Source organism: Mustela erminea, chromosome 7 (assembly GCF_009829155.1).
Source record: "Mustela erminea isolate mMusErm1 chromosome 7, mMusErm1.Pri, whole genome shotgun sequence".
Lineage (NCBI taxonomy): Eukaryota > Metazoa > Chordata > Mammalia > Carnivora > Mustelidae > Mustela > Mustela erminea.
This window is the reverse complement of record NC_045620.1, coordinates 91030095-91046261: the sequence shown is the minus strand read 5'-3', so window position 1 is coordinate 91046261 and position 16167 is coordinate 91030095. Positions and strand designations below refer to the sequence as shown.

General features: G+C 51.5%; 1 long non-coding RNA gene across 2 annotated transcripts in view; it reads left to right on the top strand.

The window, feature by feature from the left end:
- LOC116595752 overlaps nucleotides 1-16167 on the top strand; it is a 48986-nt gene that overhangs the window by 19218 nt on the left and 13601 nt on the right. The window contains exon 2 of one of the 2 annotated variants that reach the window (XR_004287851.1): nucleotides 3477-3674. The exons of the other annotated variant lie outside the window; for it this stretch is intronic. This is a non-coding gene — a long non-coding RNA (uncharacterized LOC116595752). The remainder of the gene's footprint in view (nucleotides 1-3476; nucleotides 3675-16167) is intronic. 2 annotated transcript variants of the gene reach the window in all.

The window sequence follows — 16167 nt, the reverse complement described above, 5'->3', positions numbered from 1 at the left end:
CTACACTCTTTATAAAAAGGTTAAAACATGTATAATCTAAGGCATAAACATGTGGTATAAACATAAAGACATTATTGAGCAGGAAAACTATGGCAATTAAAATGAGGATGGAGGGCACCTGGGTGGCTCAGTCAGCTGGGCATCTGCCTTAGGCTCAGGTCAGGATCCCAGGGTGCTGGCATGGAGCCCCGCATCAGGCTCCCTGCTCCGAGGAGAGTCTGCTTCTCCCTCTGCCGGCTGCTCCTTGCATGTGCTCTCCCTCTCTCACTGTCTCTGTCTCTCAAATAAATAAAAATCTAAAAAAATAAAATAAGGATGAGCTCTGGGGAGGACGAAGGGAACAGGACTAGGGAGGGCCTATAGGCTGCCCATTTTCTGTTACAGTTTATTTCTTTTCTTTTCCTTTTTCCCTTTCTTCCTCCCTCCCTCGCTCCCTCTCTCTCTCTCTCTCCCTTCCTTCCTTGTAGGCACTCTGCCCAGTCTGGAGCCCAACTCAGGGCTTGAACTCATGACTCTGAGATCAAGACCTGAGCTGAGATCGAGTCAGACACTTAACTGAGCCATCCAGGCACCCCTGTGACATTGTATTCCTTAAAACTGCTGTAGTGTAGCTGTTTGATGTAGTATGTAGTGTGGGCATATGGATATTCTTTTTATTATTCTCTATACTTGCCTGTAGGTTTGAAGTGTAGAAGGAGGGAAAGGAGGGAAAAGGATAACACGAATTGCTGATGTTTCCTGACCGCTAGACTTGGCCCTTGGATTATGCCACTTAGGTAGAGAACAGGTTTCTTTCTCTGGATTGAAGGAAGAAGCCCCCCTGTGGACACCGACATTCTGAGACCTAGTTGGGGTCCCAGAGCCACAGGGACCCAGGAAGTTGGAGAAGATGCATTGTGGGGGCCCCTCTGCTGCCCTTTCTCCCAGCACCCTTGAGAATTCTTGTCCCTTTCTCTTTTCTGCCCTCTCCTCTGCGGGGTGTCTCTTCATCTCTCTTGCTCTCTCCTCTTTCCAAAGAGGGGCTTTGCATCTAGGAGAAAGGTGCGAAGTGGGGTAAGCACAGGTCTTTTGAGCTAAAATGCAATGTAATAATAATCAGGCCTCAAGGGAAGCCCAGCCTGCAGGATGAGAGGGCCTGGGGCTACCGTAGGGAAACCCCACACCCCCTCCCGCTGCCCCGATGCCTCAGCTCCAGCCCACACCTGTTGTTCCCCTCTTCTGCCCCTCCTGCATCCCCTTGCACCTGACAGGCCAAGAGCAAACAAGGTTGTTTGTTCCTCTCTTCCCGGAATGTGCAGGGACACAGGGGCGGCTCTCTCTATGCAGACAACACACATCGCACTTTGCAGTTACCTACTGTTGCCTAACTTTTTCTTATATATGCTGCTTTTAAGACTTTCTCTGAAATCCTAGGCTCTTCAATTAGACTGAAGTTAACAAACATCTGTTTGTTTGAGGCCCATTTATTGTGCTGGGTTTATGCTGGGTACAAAGGAAAGAAGAATACAGCTTCTTCCCAGTAGGAACTCACCATCTCACGCTGGTGGGGGCGGGTGCGGGGAGATTCACAACCGTCAGACTGAAGGGGCAGTTCTATGGGAGCAGGAAGGACAGAAAGTAGTTACAACTTCAGAGATCCAGGAGGGCTCCTTGGAGGGCACTTTCCTCTGCAGATAACCTTCAAAGAGAGGGAAGCTTATGAAAGCAAGGAGTAGGTGAGATGAAGCAGACAGAACGTGCTGGGAGAGAAGAGAGAAGGGCTAGCCAGTAGGGGCCTCTAGGGGCCTCCCAGCTTTAAGAATGGGTAAAGGCAGAGGGAAGAAGGAATGCTCAGAGAGAAGAGAGGAGGACTGGGGCAAACAATCCTCATGCAATGACACTAGGATGTTTTCTACCCACTTTAGAGTACTTTAGAGCTGGTTGGGCCCTCAGCAGCAAACTAGTCAAAGCCCTTTCTTGTACTGAAAAGGAAGGACATTGAGACCCAACTGGTTGGGGAGTGATGTGCACAAAAGGGAAAACTGGGTCCAGGACTCAGTTTCCAGCTCATGCGACCCCAAGCCCCTTTGACAACCCAAGACCCAAGTCAGCACCTTAACTCTCGTTCTGGCCAGCAGCCATGCCTGCCACAGTGCCTAGGCACAAACCTACTTGCTGAGCTGAATTCTGTGTCTTCCTTATTCCTCCAGTTTCTGAAGAAATGGCCAAGAAAGAGGGATGGTCCTCTATCAAATCTTGTCCTACCCCAGACTCGGGGGGGGGGGTGCATCCTGATGGTGCCTTCTTGATCCCCGAAGTATGCTGTTACTCCCACTTTACAAGGAGGAAACTGCATCTTGGAGAGCTAGGTGGTCTGCTTTACAGCTGGTGAACTGCCTGAACTCAAACCCAGGTCCATCTGACTCTAAATTCCACGATGAGGGGGTCAGTGTAAATGGTTGAAATGGAATTTCATTGAGTTGACATCCGTTACTTGCCCACAGCCCTTGGGGCAAGATTTTTTTCCCTTTGGGATGAATGGGGGATGGCATTGTAGTAGAAGAGTGTGTATGAAGGAGGGTAAATCCTTTTAAGGACCACCTTGCTTTAACTGTCATAACTGATTGAACTTCCCACACCAAAAAAAGTTGTTGGTTCTTTTTTTAAAAGTCACCCCCTATGTCTTTAGTGCCTTTCTGCATCACGGGCATTAGAACCCAGTTGGAGCTTGCAGAAACTCAGGGGCATTGTTGAAAGGGAAAGACATAAAAAGAATTGGATTATAGTGTGTGTGACCTCTCCAAGTGTCTTGTAAGCAGATGCAGCTGGACAGGGCAGAGGATGAAAGAACCATCTAGAGAGAGGTTTCTGTGCTCAGAAGAAAGGAAAATGGAGATGACAGTGATGCTGATGGTGCTGGGGTGTATGAATCTTGCAGGTAGATGTGGGGTGGTGTTGGGCAGGGAGAAAACAGACTTGTCAAGGCTCTGCACACCAGCCCAGATCTCCCCTCATCCACACAGGTGGGTTTCTGGGATTGTCCCCAAGCCTTTGCCATGCCCTACTAAGGCTGGGTAGGTTGAGTCCAGGTTGGGAACAGGTTGGGAGAGAACTGGATGGGAGGGAGCACTGAGGTCCTGGGAAAGCTCGAGGTCCAGGCCAGGTGCAGAGGCCAGGCCTTGCTGTCAGCGGGAAGTCTAGGAGGGGGGTGGGGACTCTGGCTGCCTGTTTATTCAGCACTGAGCTGAGGTTCCTGTTAGGAAATGCCCTTGTTGGTGTCCAGGCTGATTTGTTTGCAGTTCGCGCTTACATGGGGAGCTGCTCTTCGGAGTCCTGGCTTCACACGTAGGGGTAGGCGTGGGAAGGGGGACATGGGAGGAACCCAGAGCCAGCAGGGTCTGGAGTATAATCTGGGAAAACGAATGTCTACAGCTTCTGGTGAGGAGAGGGAGGGTTGGGCCTCTCAGGAAGCTCAGTCCTGCCTTCTTGCTTTCCAGAGAAGAGCCATGGCGGAGGTCTGACTCAGGAAGGGCTTGGAGTCTGGCTTCCTCACTCCCCTGTGGGGACTGTCTAGTGAAGAGCAAAACATCCTAATGCAGGTTCCACCTTGAGACGCTGATTTAGTTGGTCTGGGGCGTGGCCAGGCCATTGGGACTGATAAAACCTTCCTCGGTGATTCCAACTGTACAGCCAAGGTGAGAACCGTTGTTCCAGAGTCTCCCAGCTTCTCAAACCTTCACATGCATATGGATCACCTTGGGATCTTGTTCAATTGTAGATCCCACTCAGTAGGCCTGGGTTGGTTCTTTAGCTTCTGCGTTTCTAACACACCCCCAGGTGATGCTAATGCTGCCGGTCTGGGGACCATACTTTGAGTAGCAAGGCTCTGTACCTGCTTTGGACTCCTCATTCCAACTGTCCTCATTGCTCCGAGGGAAGGGGGTAGAACCATGAACCCAAGCTTCCCGCACCTGTTCACCCGGCCCACCCTTTCCCCACTACCTCACTTGGTGAGTAATCAACAGGCATCCCAGACTCTCTGGCCGAGGTCAGTGCTCTAGTCATTTTTAGGGTCTAAGTGGACCGAACAGATCCCAGACCCTATCTAAGACAAACCAGTTCAGCTGGCTCCAGTTGGGAGTGTGGTAGAGGGAGAGGGCAGGAGCAATAGCAGCAGACACATCCTTTTCTGTCCTGTTGGGCAGACAGGACCCACATGTCCTATGGTAGGGCACATTCCTGAAGGTGGGTGTAATAATACTTTCCTCCCACACAGTCTGTTACAAGGAGGCCTTGCTATGTCCCCAGCCACTCTTCTTGGACCGAGGCTAGCCCTCTGACTTTTTTCGCCCTATAGAACATGGAGAAAGTGACTGTGGAACTCCTGAGGCTGGACCTTATGATCTGAAGTTTTCCCTTTGCCTTTCGGGATGCTCACTCTTGGGATCCAGCTTCCACCGAAGAGGCCAGACTAGCCATGTAGAGAGGCTCCAGCCTTCCAGCCCACCCTGCCAAAACCCTAGATTTGTGAATGAAGCTATCCAGAATGCTCTAGTCCCAGGCATCTGACAGCAACCCAAACCAGCTACAGAATTTGTGAGGCCCACTGTAAAGTGAAGACATAGGGTCCCTTGTTCAAAAATGATTATGAATTTCAGGAATAGCAACAGCAGAGCATTAGATCAACTGCAGGGCCTCTCTGAGTGTGGGGCCCGGTGCAGTGGCCTAGGTCCCAGGGTTGTGGAGCCAGCCTGATTGCAACCTCCTAAGAAATCCTAGCTGACACCACACGGAGCAGAACATCCCAGCTGAGCTCTGCCCAAATTCCTGAAGCCCAGAGTTGTGAGCAAATATAGTAGTTGTTGTTTTAAACCACCAAGTTTTGGAGTGGTTAGCTATGCGACAGGTGATCCCCAAATCCATCCCATGGCCTGACTCTTTCTCAGGATGGGAGAGCTGTGACAGGAGGCACTGGCAGGCTAGACCTGTGGCCTAAGAACAATGACAGGTCATAATGCTTGTTCACTAAATGGATGAATCTTTTGACGATGCAGCCAACTTACAGACCACAGCAGGTTAAAAACTAACGCCAGAGTTCCAAGGCGTGATTTCCCCAGAATATGCTGACCTGGGGGAAGGCAGAGGAGGCAAGGACAATGACCCTGCTGGCTTTGCCTTTTCTCCTGGGAGGCGGAGGGATGTGAAAAAGAAGAAAGGTCTTGCAAGACAGACAGACCTAGGCTTACATCTGGCATGTGCACAGTCCCAGAGTGGGTGATTGGGGAGCCTCATGCCTCCTCATCTGTTCTCATCCTGCTCCCTTTGTGGCTTTCCCCATCTCTGAAAACGGCAACTTCATCCTTCTAGATGCTCAGGCCAAAAAATGAAGTCATCCTTGGACCTAGTCTTTCTCTCGTCCTCACATCCAGTCCATCAGCATAGTTTTCGTAAGACTTCCTTCCAGATGTACCCGGAATCTGACTTCACCCAGCCACCCACACTGATTCTACAGTGGGCCAAGCTTCTTGTCTCTTGCTAGGATCACTACAGTACCTACCTATCTGTTCCCTTGCTCCCATTCTTGCCCCTCTCCAGCCTTCAACCCAGCATTCAGGGTGGTTCTGGCAAATGGGGTTAGAGCATGTTACTTCTTTGCTCAGTATCCTCCAGTGACTTCCCAAATCATTCCAGGTAGGGGCTGACAAGGCCCTTGACAATGCTTATTTCTCTAAACTCATCCAGTACTCTTCAACACCTGCCTCCCCATATGCACACACACTCTGATCCAGCCACACTGGCCTCTGGCTTTCCCTTGGACAAATCTACTCCTGCCTCAGGGTCTTTGCACTTCTGTTCTCTCTGCCTGGAACACTTGTCCTCCAGATATCTGTAGGGCGCATTCCCCATCTTCTTAAGGTCCCTGCTGAAATGTTACCTTTTTAATGAGGTCTTCCTTGACCTGACCCTCTCTGCCTTGTCCTATATTCCTTATTTCCTCTTTCTGCTTAATTTTTCTTTGTAGTACTTATCAGCATCCAACATACCTGTATTTTACTAACTTATTTATTTTTATTATATCTCTCAACAAAAACAAAAGCTCTCCAAGAACAGAGATTACCTGCTTTGTTTACTGCTTTTTCTCTTTGTGCCTGGAACTGAGCTTGGCCCAGAATGATCAGCCCACAAATATTTGTTAAATGAATAAACCAAATGAATGAATGTAACTGATGTTAGCTTTACCTAGTATAGCCGACCTTGTTGGACTCAGTGAAATTGAAAATAAGTAATAAAGATACAGCTCCTGGCATAGAACAGGGGCTTGCGCATGCATAGGTGTGTGTAGCAGGGAGGAGATGTGAGCGGGCAGGAAACAGCTCATCAGCCCGGTTAGTGTCTTCCCCTTTGGATAGGTGCTCCTCTCCCGGCTCCTAAAGAGCCAGGTAGGGGTGCCTGGGTGGCTCAGTTGCTTAAGCATCTGACTCTTGATTTCCACTGGGATCATGATCTCGGGGTCGTGGAATGGGGCTCTGTGCTCGGACCTGTGGGGTCTTCTTTCTTGTCCCTCTCCCTCTGCTCCTCTGCCACCCCCCCCCCACCCTGCTCTGCTCATGCTCTCTCTTTTGCTATCTTTCTCTCTCAAATAAATAAAATATTAAAAAAAAAAAAAGGAGCCAGATAAGCTGTCATGAGCTTGCGTTTCTGGTTCAAGATCACCAGGGTGTTGGCTTTTTTCTAGGGAATTCTGGGTAGGGATTGATTTGGGCCAAATACATCACATATCACTTCAAACTTACCACTTTTCTAAGCAAAAATCATACCTGAATCCAAGTTCTTATAAGCTCTCCCTGCCATCTCTCTGAATCATCACTTAATCCACCGACTCTCAGTCTTTTTTATGCATTTAATGTAATTTTTAAAAAATTATTTTTTAATGATTGTTTTTTGCTTTTAGACCTCAGAAGCAGAGCTGGCTTTCCAACCGTTCATAATCATTGCCCTCAGAGGTCCATACTAGACCCCACTCCTCTTTTTGTCTGTCTTTTCCTCTTTATCCTCATCCTCTTGCCAGTTCCCCTGCGACCCCAGTTAGCCTCTCTCTCATGTATTTGCTGTTTTTTATTATTTATGGATCCATGTAAAACATGTAGGGTGGTTTTGTATATAGGTTTTAAATTTATATAGAGTATTGTGTATAAATTCCTTCCTTCCTTCCTTCTCTTCTTTTTCTACTCAAAACTATTTTAAAGGTCTCTCTTCAGTGCTGTATGTGCAGAAGTTTCATTGTTCCTAATACTTGTTTTCTAGAATTTCACATTGTGAATGAAAGTCTATTGTTAGGTTAATTTTTATCTGTGGAAAACCTTCTCTGTTGTTGAAAAGCTTAGAGGATGATTTCCTTATCATCAGTGTTCAAAAGTCTCAACAAGACACTTGGAGGTATATTTTCTCTCCACACGTCTTTACAGCAGAGGGCAACCAGCAACTGGAGGGGGGGAGTTTTGGATGTCTTAAAGATGAGGTGTCTGAACAGCCTCCCAGTGGAGACACCAGACAAGATGTTGGATGCGAGAAGGTGTCTGGGCTGGACATAGATTTGAGGGTCATGTGCATGTGGATTCTAGTGGAAAAGAAAAACACCAGTGCATGAGATGAAAGATGGAGGAGGTTGGGCAGGCGGGGAGAGGAGCAGGCTGAGCTCCTGAAAACAGGTGTTGGAGGTCTTATTTTTAGGTAAGCAGTTGTTTTCCTCCCCTCCGTTTACAAAATTCTAATCAAACATTTCAAACACTAAGAAAATTATAGATGAAAACACAATAAATACCTAAGAGGCCACCATCCAACTCTATTGACTGTATCTTTTGCCGTGCTTATTTCAGGCTCTTTATATAGGAGCCTTTTCTTTCTTTCTTTCTTTCTTTTTTAAAAAAAGATTTTATTTATTTGATAGACAGTGATCACAAGTAGGCAGAGAGGCAGGCAGAGAGAGGGGAAGCAGGCTCCCCGCTGAGCAGAGAGCCTGATGTGGGGCTCGATCCTAGGACCCTGGGATCATGACCTGAGCCAAAGGCAGAGGCTTTAACCCACTGAGCCACCCAGGCGCCCTGGAGCCTTTTCTTTTTTAAAAAATGTTATTTATTTATTTAACAGAGAGAGACACAGCGAGAGAGGGAACATAAGCAGGGGGAGTGGGAGAGGGAGAAGAGGCTCCCCGTGGAGCAGAGAGCCTGAAATGGGGCTCGATCCCAGGACCCCAGAATCATGACCTGAGATGAAGGCAGACACCTAACGACTGAGCCCCCCGGGTGCCCCAAGTTTTTATTCTTTAAAGCACATTACAGATGCATACGCAAAACCCTTCTAGCCTCTCTCCAGTCCAAATCACTGGAGTTAATGATCATTCAACTTTGGGGTTATCATTTCCAGTCATGGTTTCATACAATTTCTCCATAGTTTCTTATCTATAAGCAACATATTATAGCATGAGGTGTTCTGCATGCTTCTAAACTTGAGATACTGTGGCATCGTACTGTCCTGCATCATTCTTCAGCTTGCCTCTTTCACACAGCACTGTTTGCAAGCTTTGTATATGTAGCCCTGGTTTATTACTCTTGGTTGCTGTAGAGTACTCCAAAGATGAATATGCTACAATGTACCCATTATACTGTTGAAGGACATTTGTGTTGTGTCCAGTTTTTGGTTATTCAGACAGTCCCGCAAAAGACTGCACCTGTGGTTTTGGGCTACTGGTCACACTTGGGTCACTCTGGGGACTCACTGGAGAGGCTTCAGGGATGTAATGAGCATCTGCTGTCTGCTGGGTATGGCGAAATCATAGCAGGGAATCCTCGTCACAACCCACAGAAAATTAATACTTCTTTACAAATAAGGAATGCAAGGCTCAGAAAGGAGGGTAAGTCACTTATCCACAGGATACAGGTAGTACATGGCCAAGGAGAAGGGCATTCTTTCCTGCCTCTAAGTTCCTCTGGCCTTGACCCTGTCCCTTCTTCCTCAGGGAACTCACAGCCTCAGCCTTGGGGGTGAGGGTGCAACTAGAGCTTTCCTGGGCTGGCGTTTCCGCTGGCTGGAACCACACCTGGACTTGGTGCTGCAGAGGGTCCTGTCTGTGCTCACTGTCTGGACTGGCTTGGCCCAGAGACAGAACAGATAGGTGAATGATGCTGGCCACTGGGCTGTTTGTGCTGAGCATAGAGTCAGGCTTGTACCTGCTCTGGGGCTAGAGGTTCCTGGGAGGCAGGACCCAGTTTTCTCAGGCTCGGTAGAGCTCCTGTTCTGGCAGGGGTTTGTAGGGGCCTGGACTTGCTGTCAGGAAACCTAGGCTCTGGGCAGGTCCTATATCTAACTTGCTGTGTGACAAGACCCAGGAAAGCCACTTAGGCCCCTTGTGAAGTGAGATGATAGCCTCAGGGGGTGATTATCCCATTCATGGAGGCAGCATTTTGCTTTTTAAGTACGTGTCCCTCCTGGGCACCGTCCCAGGGAGGCTGTGAGAACACACCAGGGCTAGGGGGCTCCTGGAACCTACGTACTGAAGGGCTGGGCAGACGGAAAGTGTCGTCTCTCCAGGCAGACACCAGGGGGCGCGCGCATACCGTGTGATGCGGCCGGCCAGGAATTGGGCTGCCGGTGGCACCCCAATCCCTGGTGTCTGGGCAGCCCGGGCAGCGCGGGAGGCAGCAAGGCCCTTTATATGGGAGCTTAAGCTTTAAGATCAGTTTGGTCTGCAGGCACCTCAGAAGCTCCAGGTAATGAAGCCCGAGCCGAGGAGGAGGAGGGGCGCAACACTGTGTCCCAAGGGGCTGTAGAGCACGGGTGGGGTAGGGAAGGAAGAAGGGATGCTGTGTGGGTGCCCACCAACGTTGCTCTCGGGCTGATGGCGTCAACACTTTCTAACCCTGGGGAAAAACAAGCATTTTCCACCTCCCAGGCGAAAGAGTATAATGTAGAGTCAACTGCAGGAGATCCCCAAATGTCAAAAGGAAAAATACTTCATTTTTCCTCTGATTCCTCTCCAGACCTTGGAGAGGTGGGAACAAGGAAAGCGACCCTACCCCTACCCCAGCTGGGAAGTAGCAGTGCTTGTATAGGGGACCCATTCTTCTGCTCCCAGATCACAACATTTGCCAACCTCAATTATTCAAGGTCCTTCTGTCCTGACAGTGTAGGTCCTTTTCTGATTCTAAAACTAATATATACATGAGGCATAAAAATAAAGCAATACTGAAATTACCGTTAAGAAAATGAAAGCCCTCCCATAATTGCTTAACAAAATAGTCACCGTGAACGGCACTTTTCACATTTATTTCTATTCTATACATACACTAACACACATATTTATTACAATGATCTTTACAAAAATAATTGACTCAAACAATAGCACTGTTCTTTAACTTGCTTTATTTCTTACTTAGACATTGGACATACTGAGAGTCCATATTATCTCTTTGCCTTATTTATTTATTTATTCATGATAGAGAATGCAGGGGGAGGGGTAGAGAGAGAAGGAGAGAGAGAATCCTAAGTAGGCTCCACACCCAATGAAAAGGCTGATGCTGTGCTCGATCTCATGAGCCTGAGATCATGACCTACGCTGAATCAAGAGTTGGTTGCTCAATGGACTGAGCCACCCAGGTAGTTCAGCTCTGCCCTACTTTTAATACTGGTTGTACAGCGCACTGATACACTTAACTGAGCCAGCCCACCACTGATGGACCTTAAGTTGTTTTTCCATTTCTCCTCATGACAAGTATTCTTACAGGCACTGTGCTCCCTGCAAGTTACTCTTTAGGAGAGATTCTTAAATGAGCACTTTCTAGGATGAGAGAGACACTCGTGTGAATGTTGGCTGATGCTGCACTGTGCTCCACAAGCTGATTATCTGGTCCGTGTGTCCACCCACAGTGCGGCCGAGTTCCTGATGGGTTTCGCCACAACCTCCCTGGAGGTGAGGCTGGAACCCTTCAACTCTTGGAACTGATGGTTGCCTGACTTGGTCACTTCTGGAGGTCCCGGCCCCTCGCTAAGGAACCTTGGGGGAGGGTGAAGAGGAAGGAGGGCCCACAGGTCAGGGAAGAGGATTTGTTTGTTGAATTCAAAAATATCAATGGCATGAGAAAGGACTTCATAGCTCCAACAAGAGCAGTGATTCTAAAGCGGCTTTACCTTCCAAGGGGTGGGGTTAGAGCAGAGGGTCTAGTTATTGGAGTGAGGCACCAGTGAGGGTCCCTGGGAGGGGGAACCGTGTTACTCTTGAGGGAAAGGGGCCATGTCGGCACAGATGCCTCAGGGACCAGTCCACTGCTTTTTTCAAACTCTAGCATCTGTCCGGAGGTGGAGGGAAATTCTATGCTTGGCCATACCTCCCAGTTCCAAAGGAACATATAACCTGTCTTCGAAGGTGAAGACAGATGGCTAAGGCCCTTCACAGAGGGATCCTAAGACCAAATCAGATGCTGAATTGGTTCAAAGGGTCTCTGAGCTGGAGAAACCCTGGGGGCTTTCTGGAGGAAGTGGTTGAAACATACATGCACCTTGGTAAATGAGCAGGATTTGGACGCTCTGAGAAGCTTGAGCAAAGGTCCGGAAACAGGAAGGAGCAGGGATTGAAGGTAAGTTGGGTGCGCAGGGCAGGAGAAGCTTTAGCTGGGGATGTGGCAGAGGCTGGTGTGGGGGTGTCCTATGGACCGGGGTGCCTCCCCCACTGCGCTGGCCCGGGGTGCTCCGCCCTGGAACTACTGGCGCAGCCGCAAAGCTGCCAGCCCCCCGGGTGAGGGGCCCATCACTCTCGTCTTCACAACTCCACCTTTGGCTCTTTTTCCTTCTCCAAACCCAACCTGAGGTTCCTCACCTCACCTGGCAGACGGTGAACTAGGGGTGCGGGAGACGCGAGGGTTAGTACCAGCCCTGGGAGGCAAATCAGGGAGGGTCAGGGTGTTGGTGCCTAGGGTTCCTTCCTCCACTCCCCTTTCCTCTTCCCCTTCCTCTGCCCTTTTCTTGCCTCGTGACCCCTCTCCGGGCCTGCTCTCTCTCCCGTACCCTCTTTCTCTCCCTTCTCGCCCCGTGACCTTTTGTTCCAAGCCAGTTTTCCGGGAGTTGGTCCTCCACGTGTGCGCTCAAGGAAAGGGTGCAAAATTCCTAACACTGGAAGAATTAAAAAATGCTTTGCTCCGTCTCCGGGTGCCTGTCTCCTCGGAGCGGCCCCCTCCTGCTGGCGGCCCTGGCTGCCAAGCCTCTCCTGGGCGGGGCGCAGAGGTCCCGGTCGGCGGGGGAGGGGGCCCGGGCTCCCCCAGACCCCCACCCCGCCCCGCCCCTCCGCCCAGCCGCAAGCGGCAGAGTCACGGCCGGACCCGCGCCGCCGCGGGCTGAATCGAGCGCGGGGGATTGAGGCTGCGGCCGCGTGTTTGTCCAGCGTCCGCCCCCGCCGCCGCAGGCCCTAATCTCCGATACACTTGCGAGTTGGTTTCCTGCCCCGGGGCCCCGGCTCCCCGAGCAAACAGGCCGAGCGCGGCGCTGCATCCGAAATGTGGCATTTGAGTCGCTCCGCGGGAGGAAAGCGGGAGCGCGGCCTGTCGGGGGTAATTGCCCTTCTCCGCCCCTAATCCTCCTGCCCGGCCCCTCCCGCCCGCTGCGGCCCATTGATTAGCGCAGTAGCCGCGGGCTCAGCCCAGTCCCGGGAGGAGCGCCCCCGCTCCGCACCCCGGGCCTAGGAGGCGGCAGGACCAGCCTCCCGCCCCTCACTCCCCGCGGCCTCACTCTCCAGCGGGGCTGTCTGGACTCGGAGGCGGAGAATGTCCCTGGAAAGGGCATTGAGGTTGCGGGGGTGGATAGGGGAGAGTGAGGTGGAGAGAGGAGAGGATCAGCCTCAACCTTGCCCAGGCACACCCCAGTCTGGGGAGGTGAAACCCCCCCTCCCCTCCAGACCACGCTGTCCGAAGCATGGTAAGGGAGGATCCGCAGGGGCCTGGCTGGACTTGATCCCCCGAGAGCTGACTGTGGAGCTGGGGGTTGACAGGTCCCTATGCACCCCAAACCACTGTCAGGCTCCCAGTGCTTCTGCGGGTGGCCAGGGCCCGCTTCCTGTGGGTTGCCCCCAGGTGCGGGGGGGGGGGGGTGGCGGTCTTGCAGGGGCCTCCTTCCAACGTTCAGTCACTGAACCTGGTGGTAGAGATGAATGGAGTCCTGAGCGCTCCAAGCGGAAAAACACCTCTCCCATTCGCCTATTCTGAAGTCCCTGAAAACGCCAGTGCAGTGGAAGAGAGAAATAGGGTCATATGGGAGCCTTTGGGGGCAAACCCACTGAAGCCTGAGAGATGGCCTCACAGGGACAGGACTGTTCTCAGCTGGGGAGAGTTTTCTTCCCTTTCACTTTCCAGCCTCCCATGCAGGCCTCCAGGATGCACCTCTTTCTCTCCTAGAACATCCACCCCAGGCCAGGAAACCTGAGGCTTGACCTTCTGGTCTAGGCCCCTGTCTGGGTCTAGCAGACAGTTGGAAGCTTGGCTTCTCTGTGTCCTGGCAAGCCTTGTTGCTGTAGCCCTTTGGTGGGGATGGGGTCCAGGGAGCAGGGCCTCCTCCCACACCCTGAGGCCCAGAGAAGGAAAGCCAGCGCTGGGGGCAGATGCTGGGCTGGGGTAAGTAGAAGGCTGCAGGAATGGACACAAAAGCAGCAATGGAGGAGAGAAAGCAGGTGAAGAGGGCCAGACAGTGACCTAGCACCTCATGCCTACAGGCCTCCCCTACTCTTAACACCCTTGTACAGAGCTGCGACCAGGGTGAGGGAGGTGAGGCACCCCAGAGGGCACAAATTTAAGTAGGTGCTCCCTTTCAACATTGTGCAAAGGCAGGGTCAGCACCCTGGAGGGAGCGCCTCCTTGCCTTACCCTGATCTCTAGCCTTCCCTCATTGCCCTAAGGGAGCACTCCCCCCAGCCACAGGGAGCCCCAGTCACTGCCTATCACCTGCTAATTTGCCTCCTAGCCAGGCACCACCTTGACATCATCCTCACTCTTCACCTGGTTGGCTCCGGCTATCTCCCAGCTGGGATAGAGCTGCCCAAGATGGGGATCTCACCCCTCTGAGACAGTGCCCAGGCAGTCTAGTGTGTGCCAAACAAAAATATTGCTGATGATTGAATAAATGACCCAGAATCTTCCATATTCCTCGCCCTAAGTGTGAAATTTTCCCTCTGGACATGGCCAGCCGCAGTGGCCACCCTGAGCTTGCTTGCTTTACCTTGAACCCCATTTAATCCTCAGGCCTTCTGCCTGAGCGTGAATTTGCACAACTGGTGTGTTTGTTCTCACATCCTCTGTTACTAAGCCCTGCTTCTCTCTCTAGCCAGACACTGACTCCCTGAGGACAGGGCGCAAGGCTGGCCTGGAATTCCTTATGTGGCCTGCAGTACTCCGCCCAGGGTGGCACTCAGTGTATGTGACATGGTGAGCACCTGGGGCCCTCCTACCCATCCGAAGACTGGACAAGTCCTCACGCCTTATTTCTGGTTGAGGCGAGGGTGATCAAGGTCACATGTCTCTACAGTGACAGAGCTGGGCTGAAGCCCGGAGCCTGCGTCCCAGGAGCAGGGGAATCTCTACCTGGTGTTGAATAATTGCATCAGGCATATTACGAGGGTGTAGTACTGCCTCATTTGTGTAGGTGGGGCTGGGGGGCCTCAGCTTTCTCCTGTCATACCAGGTGCATGGCCACCAACTGCAGGGAATGTGATAGAGCACGCGCGAATGGGTGGGCGTGTATGTGATATCTGCTAGGGGTGCGTGTGTGGTGTCTGCTGTGTACGAATGTGTGTGTGTGCCTGGGGACGTGTGTGTGTGGTGTCAGTGGAGGGTGTGTGTGGATTCTGTTGGATCTGAGTGTAGGTTGGTGTGGGGGGGTGTTGGCTGTGTGTGTGTGTGTGTGTGTCTGCTGAGTGTGGGCGTGTAAGTAGTATCTCTTGGGTTCTGTCTGTGTGTTTGTAGTGTTTGCTAAGGGTGAGGGTAAGTGGTATCTGTGGGGTGTGTCTGCAGAGCGTGTGCAGTGCTGGCTGGGAAGTCTGTGTGTAGTGTCTGCTCTGTGTGCATGTGGGTGGCTGTCGTGCCTGTAGGCTGTATTGTGATGCTGCCTTCCGGAAACTTCTGTGTAAAATGCCTGATGATATCCCCTGACCAGTTAGTTACCTTATGCCTGGGCAGAGGCTGCTGCCCCTGTGCCTGGGCTGGCTAGGGAGACATACCCGGGAGGGCTGGGGGTCCAGTGACTCAGGAGGTCAGGAAGCTGAAGGACAGCAGTAACTGACATGACCAGGGTGCATGGAAACCCTAGCGAGGACAGGCACTGGCTTCAGTGAGTGGACAGAGGCAGCGCCTGAAGTCTCAACTCTATTGAATACAGAGGGCAAGGCCCCTGCACCACACAGGTGCTGGGCAGTGAAGTGGACAGTACATGTCAAGTCTGGATCTTAATCCAGGCCACACATTCAGTCTCAGCACAATTCAGAAGGAGAAAGTGCTAGGAGAAGGCTGCACTCAGATGGTTGGGCAGGCAGGGCAGAGACGTGAGCCAGCTCTGGATGGGTAGCCCTATTGGCATCCTTCCATGCAGAGGTGGCTCCATGCCCTGCTGGGCACAGGACTCAGTGAAGAAAGCAAGAGCAGGATCTCAGCCCCACTGCCCACCTGACCATGTACCCTTGTGCCATGTACAACCTGCCCAACCATACACGGTGACCCTGGGGCTTGGCCTGGGAACCTGCAACTTCTGCTTCTTCTGGAGCAAAGAAGATGTCCTCTGGGCTTTGGAGGGGAGGGAAAGCCTGACTGACTGGGGTGGGGATGGCTTTGCAGCAGGATAGCTGGAGGCCAGCTGCCTGGGCATACTCTCTTCTGGGCTAGTCTTCACAGTGAAGGCAGGGCAGAAGGTACCAGCAATCCAGGTACTTACTGCTCCACAGAGCGCCAGAATGGCCATTCATTGCCCATGGAAGACCTATGACAGGGAGGAGACTACAAAAGAAAGTAGCAAGATGGCTGACCAAAAAGAGCATTCAGAAAGGAGTCTGGTAGAAGAGAGAAGCCTCCCAACAGTAAACTGAGTCACCAAGATGACCCAGAACTAGATTTGTCACCCCTGACTACTAACTTCTTTCTGGTCTCATTTCTGTCATCCAGTTCA